Genomic DNA, 9,437 nt, shown 5'->3' with positions numbered 1-9,437 from the left:
TTGCGCTTTGTGTCATTCTTGCACTTAGCGCGAATAAGTAAATTTGAGCTTAGCGCCAATCTCGCGCTAAGCTTGGAAAGCGACAGACGACTCGCTTAGCGAGCTGATAACGCGCTAAGCGCATGCTTGCGTAGCAGATGCCTTTCCAGATTCCCCTTTACTCACTAAGTGCACTGGTGCTAGGCTTAGCCATTGATGCGCGCTAAGCGCATTGAGCTCACTTAGCACGATGACTCCTTTGGCACTTCTTCAAAATAGCTCCTTTTTGTCTGAAATTGAATAAAATTTAACATTAATTCCATGTAAAGAGGCTTCTACTGAGCAGAGATCAAAACAAAGAAATTTTATTTATAATCCTACCAAAAAGAACCATAAATTGGGAGATTTATATACATTTTGGAAAACTTTTCTATACAAAAGTTAGTCGTAAATGACGACTAATAGTGATCAGCATGAGTCTCAAGAGAGTTTCAAACCGAGTGACTTGCCCCAAGTACAAGTATTCTCCCTCATGAGAAACTACAAGTACTTACTAACAAAGTTTATATTATTTCCATGCAATATGAAGTATGAAACATGGGTACCATCAATGCACTGACAGTGAATAATTAAAGATTCTAAGCCATCCCCCTTCAAAGATGCTTAAAACTCTTTAACCACATGATCTCATATCAACATAATCATCAATAACAACATCATCTCATATCAATATTATCATAAACATCAACATCGTCTCGTATCAATTATTATCAATATCATCTTCATTAACATCATCATTCTCTATCAACTTTATCATAAACATCAATGTCACCTCATATCAATTAATATCATCAATCACAATATCATCAATAAATCACATTCAACATATACATACATATATAGTTCATGCATGAGATTCACACTCCCCAGATCTTCAGACAACACAAGTCTAATAAAAACAATAATGTCATTTATCAATAACAGGTGTATCACATCCCATTAGTCGAAAACATTGTTTTTCTTGAAAATCAGCACACACAGGGACAAACATACATTCTAATAATTGGATTCCTAGACCCCAATTATGGTATCAAAGCCATAAAATTATAATAAACTCCCCTTACCTATCGTGAGGTCTTTGTCAGTTCCTCTTTGCATCGCTTAGAGGCCTCTCTCATTCGCGTTTGTCAATCCAAACGCAAGGTTCTATATACCAAATTGAAGGAAATTTAGTATATATTTAAAAAATAAGGTTAATAACAACATTTAGGATCAATTACCCCTGTCAAAACATAAAGGACTGAGGAGTGTTTCAGATTCTACTACAAGGAGATGTCATTTTAAAATTCCGATCGCGCCAATGTGATCGGGGTTCAACGAAGGTCAGGAAAATAACATCAATTTTATAAAAAGATAACTTTTACAACATCTCATTTTCAAGGTTTTTTCAAAGGAACTGTAAAAACACCCTATTACAGTACTCAAAACACAACAGGCAAGCTTAGAAGCCAAGATTACCTCAGAAAAGTTACAAAAGAAAGGATTGAGGGCTTGTTCTCCACCAAATCCTTGAGATGGATTCTGAGAATTTTGCTTCGATCAAAACGTTCTGCTCAGTGTGGTGGAGTAGGAGTTTCTAGGTGTTTTGGATGGAGTTTTGAGAGGGAGAGGTGTAAAATCCTATTTTTCACATTGAAAAACATATTTATAATCTATAGATCTTGCTTAGTGAGCTCGTCTCGCTAAGTGGGAGTCCACTTTTGCTGCTAAGTGTAATTCCTCTTGCGCTAAGCGTGATAGTTCGCGCTCAACGCAATTACTTCTCTGGTTGGAAATGCACTTAGCGTGCTTCTCGTGCTAAGCGAGAGGTCAAAATTTTTTATTTTACTAATCCTAGTGGTCAAACCATGGGGACATGTGTTAGGAACCTATAGTCCAAATTTGAAGACAATCCAACTATTAACTAATCGAGGATGTCTATTGGTTTTACCAGAATAGGTTTAGGTAAAATTTGAAATCTAATAATTTCAACTTAGGTCAATAAAACTCCACATAACTCAACATCCACATCAAGCAAATCACACATGGCTAATTCACACCATACCTCAACTCATTCAAGTCAATCATATAATCAAATAACATGATAAATACAATTAAACATTGATTTATAGTTAGTGAAATTTCAAGGCGTTACACTAGGGTCACCCTACCCCGTGCTTCTGAAACCATCGAAGTTGATGTTGTCGAGGTTACACCTGACGTGCCTCCTTCTGTGGTGAACAAGAGGAAGCGTAGCGAAGAGGTTGGAGGGACCGATCAGTGCAAGAAATCGAGGGCTCCCTTTAGTCTTCTGGCTCTAAAGCATGCCAATGGGTTGGTGTTCAATTCAAGTCGTCCCTCTTTACTTCATGTGACTGCCAAGCCCTGAAGTCCACCCTTAGCCTCCTCTGCCACTCAGGCCGTTGCCACTATGACAAAATGTTTATGATCCTCCTGCTCCTCCATCTCCACCCACTCAAATGGTTTATGCACCCTCTTCCTCTACATCGACCATATTTATTCTTTCCCCTACCATGCTCGATCCCACTTCTTCCATTCCACCGCCATTGCTTAATGCGGGGGTAACAACGATAGGTGTCTTAATGAGCATGCTTCCTCCTTCCTCCGTTTTTCCACCTTTAGCTCCCATTGCCCCATCTCGTGTCGTGCCTTCTTTCTCTTCATGTCCAAATGTTCCATTGGGCTAGGTATATACTTCTCGAGAGGTGAATTCATTATGGAGTATAGGGTATTGACCTGAGAAAAGGATGTCTACAAACTTTGTATGCCTCTTTGATCAAAATTTGATTCGTTCTGTCGGGGGGCAAAATTCAACTAACCTTGTGAAGGTATTTCTCCAGAAAAGCTTGGCTATCTTAGAAGAAAATGGGAATAGGCACAAGGAGGCCATGAATAGGATTGCTTCCTTGGAGGCGAAAGCTACAAAGTGGAGGGCCACTTTAAGGATAATGTGGCGAGAGGAGTGCCCCAAGGTGGCAAATGCTACTGTTGCCTTTGCTGAAGTCGTCAGGTCCAACCATCAGTTGTCGTCCTGGGTCAACAATGTTTTTGCCAAGTTAGTGAGCATAAGATTGGACAGGGACGAGGTATTTTGATGTTGTTTTTACCAAAATTCGAAGCTGTCCCACGTCAGGGTGGACATGGCCAAGGCAAGCTCCAAGATCTTGCATGTTGAACTGACAATTTCCTTTGTTAAGAGGACATGAGGAGGGACCTACAAAATAGAGGACTCTAACGCTTAAGTAAGTATGAGAGTTAGGTGAGAATGAGTGAGTATGAAAAGAGTGAGATGAAACTTGGTACTTATAGAGTGGAATGGGAGCTACGGGTCCATGTTTGTAGGAGCTGTTACGGTGATGTAACAACCCTTTAAGATAATTACTAGCTTACAAATAATGTGTAGCTTACAGATATTTGAATACCTGCCATGAGATAAGGAGGTTACAACATATTCAAATAATGAAGTGGTTAGAGATAACCTATTCGGTGAGAGCCTAACTGTTAAAGGCATGACATCTGTGCTCATGTGCCAGGGCCGACATGGAGGGATGACGTGTGTATAAGAATGCCACGTAGCTTGACACATGTATTTTGTGGACCCTGAATAGTACATAAGCCCCCAAAACTTTGAGTCGGCTTGTCGGTGAAAGAGGTTGTCCAATGTCGTGGGAGATTGTCTTGTGTCGAGGGTAGTAGCATTGACAAGTAGAAGGGTCGTGAGTCCATCGATCCCTCAAGCATGGACAAGAGTTGTGTGGTGTCAAGAATGATAACCTCAACAAGTGTAAGAGTTGCAAGTCTCCAAGGGTTTTGAAGCCCCCTCTGCCTGGACAAGGGTTGTCCGGGCTACTTCTATCAAGTTGTCCAAGGTGGACATTCTTTTAGTTTTGCAGGCGAAATCGGACGTGTTAGGTGAGGGGAGTCTCTGTATTTGACAATTCTACCTTTCTTTTGACCGTTAGAGAGTGCATTGAAGACAAACATTTTATTTGTATTTTTACTACAAGCAAGTACAGTGCATGTGCATTGCTCTTGCATACATGTCACTCATGGAGTGGGCATATACTGGAGACGTGGTAGATGGGTGAGTGGAGCTATATCGTGGTGTGAAACTTTAGGGCCTGATTTCAGCTCTCACTAGTAACCGAAGAGTTGCGCCTCCACTTTAAATGGAGTGAACATTTTGATTTGTGACCACCATCGCTTTTTTGCCTTCTCTTCCTGAAACTTCCTAACCTTCGTGCTCACGATTTGCGATTCCCCTTCTTCTTTATTTGTCTTCTTCAGTTTCAAGGTATTCTTCTTCGACAATGTCTTTCATCTCTGACTCCGCCATGGTCATGGGCGGTAGTGACTCCTGGGGTTCGATTTAGCAACCCTTGGTGGACCAAGAGGTGATCCCTATTGGCAATTCCTCCTCGGGCCATGGGGTTTCTGATAATGAGTCCTCTTCCTTTGAGAGGTTGATGGTCTTGAGCCATGTTGGTGAAGGCACCTTTCATCTCCGTAGTAGGGCACAACCTCCTGCTTCTTCTCTGGATGGGGAATCCATTCCAATCACCATGATTCTTCCCTCTTTTGTTTCTAGGGGAGAAAGAAGGAGTGATGGCGGGGACGTTAGTGCTTCCCCCGTGTGCGGCATAGCCATAGTACTGGCTCACCATTGTCCCCCCTACTATAGCTAGCTATGAGTGGGTGAGGGACGATGTTTTGAAATATAGGTCCTCCTTTACTTCTGTGGTGAGTGTCGTTGCTTTGCACCGCCAAGTGAAATTGGCCAATCTGGAAGATTCCTGCAAGCTGGCTGTCCAGGCTTGTGGGAGTGATGATTTCCCATTTCTTAGGGCGACGTCGGGTAGCCTACCCTTTTATTTTATGTACAAATTTATTTTTGGATTTTTGGGTCTAGTTTTCCCCTTGAACACATTCTAGTGTGCTTTGCTTGAGCACTTGAACGTAGCCCTTTCTCAACTCCACCCCAACAGTTGGGCTATGGTGAGGTCCTTTGAGGTCCTGTGCCTATTCTTTAATGTTCAATCTAGTGAGTCGGTGTTCTTGTACTTTTTTCAAATGAAATTGACAGACAAGATAGGTCGGGTCTCCTTGAACTGCGTGTCTAAGAAGTTTTTTGATTTTGAATTGAACTTGTTTTGTCGGTTCAAGGATCGTTTGTTCAATGTCCTGGCTATTGATGTCGTGGCTGGTGGCTTGCCACTAATGTTCAACTTGGACGGGGAGCCCCACTTCCCGTTCTACTAGTAGTCTGACCCTACCTGGTTCGAGTCTTTTGACGAGGATCTGCTGACCCTTGTGGAGAGGGTCAACAAGGCTATCTTGGAGCAACTTTCGGCCTTGCTGGATGCATGGGCCATATGATCTCTTCCCTCAATGGAGGATCCCCTTGCTACCTTGAACGATAAAATATTTTTCCTTATCTTCCTCTTTTGTGTCTAAAGTGTGTTATGGCTTGACTTAGCACTTGTTGTGTTTTGCTTGTTTTGAAGGTATAATGGTTACTTCTCTTGGAGGCCCCTAGTGAAGCAAGTCAAACCTGTTGGTGCGATTGTGCCACCTGTCATTCCTCCTACTGGAGAATGGGGTCAACCCGCTGCTGGGGTTGGCCCTACTAATAAAATTGTTCAGGTCTCCCCCAACATGCCTTCCTTTATTTTGGCTAAGAGGAAGTGCGATGGCGGTGCTGGGCCGCAAGAAGTCGAGGGCCCCTTCTAGCCTTCGAGCTATGAGGGAAAGCTAAAGGGTTGATGCCTGGTTTGGGTTGCCCCTTCGGTTTGCATGGTCTGCCTTCGGCTCCGTCGACCGTCCAGGCTCCCGCTGCGTCTGTCCAGGAGATTTCTACTGCTCATGCGTCCATCCAGGCTTGCTTGGTAGATGGTTAGGGCTCGGACTGGAGACCTTTCGTCCATGCTCATAACTTGAGTGCCACCACCCGTTGTGAGGTGAGGCGTGGCAGGCTCCTTGGTGGAAGGATAGGATGCCACTTTCAGGCTTTCAGCGTAGCACTGTCGTGCCTACTTTTGATCCACCTTGACAGTTACGATCTCTCCCTTCAAGGTAGGCAACTTCATCTTAAGATATGGTGTGGAAATGATGGTTTCGAGCTTGTTTATCGTTTTCCTGCCAATCAAAGCAAAGTAAGAGGTATCTACATCAATGATTAAATACATGATTGTAAAGCTCCTCGAGAGCTGGCCTTGACCAAAGGTGGTCATTAGGTCGACATAGCCTCAGGTCTCTACTCTTTCTCTAGCGAAACTGAGGAGTGGACCAGAGTAAGGATGGACGGTATTAGGCGAGACTTCAAGATTCTGGAATGTTTTCCAGTATAAGATGTCTGTGGAGCTACCCTGGTCAATGAGGACCTTGGATACCATGAAGTTCACGATTATGATGGAGACAACCATGGGGTTATCTTGATTAATAGGGTTGATACCCTTGAAGTCTCTATGGGTGAAAGTGATAGGAGGGAGATTTAGCGGGATGGTAGGTCAACACAGTTGATGTTGATGTCCTAGATGGCGTGGATCTGGCGTTTACGGGACTTACTAGATTGCCCTCCATAGGCAAATCCACCTGCAATGGTGTTGGTTACACCTCTAATTTGCTGGATGGGCTTATTTTCCTATTCTTGCAAAGGTTTTCGCTCGCATCTTTGTTGGTGGTGCCTCTATCTCCCACGATCTTCTACTATATCCATTCTCCTGTCGGCATCGTGATTTTTGTGATGGTCTTCTTGGTGTCCTCGAGGTGTTGCTCCTACTAGGCTAGATACCCAACCTATATGAGCTCTTCTATTTTGTCTTTCAAGGTGAAACAATCTTCTATGCAGTATTTGATCCTGTCTAACCCCAGCCTGGGAGGAAGTGGCAGAGGTAGTTTTATGGGTACCTTCGTGTTGAAGGCCTCCTCAAGGATTGTAGTGCGATTGGCCATCAAGGGTGTGTAACACTCATACCTAGGCCCTTTTGGGAGAGGCTGGCGTTTGTCCGGCTTGTGCCTTTTGTTTGACTTGTGTGAGTTGGTCTTGGTACCTCTTTCTCTTTTATCGTGCTGTTGTCCAGCTTGTTAGACCTTATTTCTGAATTTGGACATCTCCTCCATCTGGATGTAGCCTTTGGCTTGTTCGCATAACTCATCCATGCTATTAGGTTTTTTTTTGCATAGATTGTCTGCAAACTTTCCAGGATGTAGGGTGAGGAGCATGGAGTGTAGTGCTACCTCTAGGTTGAGATTTCGGATCTGGATGACAATACCTCCAAACCTGTCCATGAATTTCCGGAGAGATTCATCATCTACTTGTCAAAGTCTGGCTAGAGCGGTAGATGCCATATGGTGTGATTGACTAGTTGCATATTGCAAACTGAAACGCTCGACAATGGTGTCAAAGTTATTGATGGATCTTAGATGGAATCCACCATACCAGGTTAATGCCACCCCTTTGAGGGACGTTGGGAAGACACAACATTGGATTGTGTCATCATTGGTGTATAGATTCGCTTAGGTGAGGAAAGCATCCAAATGTTCGTCTTGATCAATGGTTCCATCATACCGCTCTAGGTTGAGTGGTTTCCAATCTACGGGTATGTCAGCTTTCATAATGCAGTTGACAAAGAGGTGTCGACGAATAGTCCTCTATTCATGATGGTGCATATGGGAGAGACTAGGATCATCTTGGGTATACATTGTGTGGCAGGGGTGAGATTCCTCTCGAGTGATCTAAGGCAATGTGTGAGCAGAGTGCTCATTGCCCTGGGGGCATATCACACGAGCCTCCAGCTAATCATGGTTAGCCTTTAGTTTTTTGAGCTCCTTCTCATGGCGTTGGTCCATCTCCGCAATGCAGTTTTGGAGTTGTTGGAGAGTATCAGTATTTGTCATGGTTATTGGAGGAGGATTTGAGCCTTCAAAGGGGTTTCATGTCTGAGGCCAGACCGCATGCTAACTATGGGTGAAAAAGAGAGGCCATGGGGTAAGTTTTATCGCGGCCCCATAGTGGGCGCCAAATGTACTTATCAAAATCTAGAGCTATCCCACGTTAGGGTGGACATGGCCAAGGTAAGCTCTAAGATCTTGTATGTCGTACTGAGAGTTCCCTTTGTTAAGAGGACAAGAGGGGGCACCTACAAAACAAAGGACTTTGACGCTCAAGTAAGTACATGTGTTAGGTGAGAATGAGTGAGTATGAAAAGAGTGAGATGGAACCTAGTACTTATAGAGTGGAATGGGAGCTGTGAGTCCTTGTTTGAAGGGGCTGTTACGGTGGTGTAACAACCCTTTCACATAATTACTAGCTTGTAGATAATTATAACTTATAGATAATGTGTAGCTTACAGATAATTGAATACATGTCATGAGATAAGGAGGTTACAACACATTTAAATAATGAAGTGGTTAAAGATAACCTGTTCATTGAAAGCCCAACTACTAAGGGCATGATGTTTATGCTTTTGTGCCAGGGCTGACATGGAGGGTTGACGTGTGTATCAGAATGCCATGTAGCTTGACACGTGTATTTTGTGGACCCTGGATAGTACAAGCATTATAAAGATGTTGGGTTTGGCGAGACTCACCAAGGACAGATCTTGGGTTTGATGAGCCTTTGGAGATTTGACCAAGAGCGCATTTGTCTCGGGTTTGGCGAGACTCACCATGGATGGACCTTGGGTTTCATAAGCCTTTGGAGATTCGACCAGGAGCGCGTTCTTCCTGGGTTTGGCGAGACTCACCAAGGGAGGACCTTGGGTTTAACGAGGCTTTAGAGATTGTGGCATTCATTAATGTATTATATGTATAGGAATAATTAAACTGAATGAGAGGCGATTTTATTTAGATCAATCATTTGAGTACAAGTTCCCTCCATGCCTCAGGTGTGCCTCATTAAAACCTCTTAAGCCAAAACCATGATTTTTCTATTTTGGGACAAAAGACTTGATCAGGAAAAAGAGTACAACACCTGGTCTTGTTGTAGATCAACCGAAATAAAATTTGAGATGGGTGGCATTCCATGTTCTCGGGATTGCTTTTCCATCTAGTTCTTGAAGTTTGTATGCTCCATTGTCCAGGCTCGCCATGACCTTGAATGGGCCTTCCCAATTAGGTCCCAGCTTTCCTGCTCATAGAAATTTACTTGCTTCTCCTCAGACTCGCCATACTAGGTAACTAGGTTGAAAGGCACGAGGTCGGACTTTGGTTTTGTATCTTCTTAAGGCGCAGAGCTTGGTAGCTTCTTCCTTGATTTTTTTTTCTCTTGGATTTCTTCTCTCATATCAAGTTTGACCCTCATGTTTTCCTCGTTCTGGTGAGCCTGGAAAAATAGCCTCCTTGTCGAGGGTTCCCCCCCTTCTATAGGGATCATCGCATCAGTGCCAGATGCAAGACGA

Source organism: Glycine max, chromosome 19 (genome assembly GCF_000004515.6).
Source record: "Glycine max cultivar Williams 82 chromosome 19, Glycine_max_v4.0, whole genome shotgun sequence".
Lineage (NCBI taxonomy): Eukaryota > Viridiplantae > Streptophyta > Magnoliopsida > Fabales > Fabaceae > Glycine > Glycine max.
Note: the sequence above shows the minus strand (reverse complement) of the source record.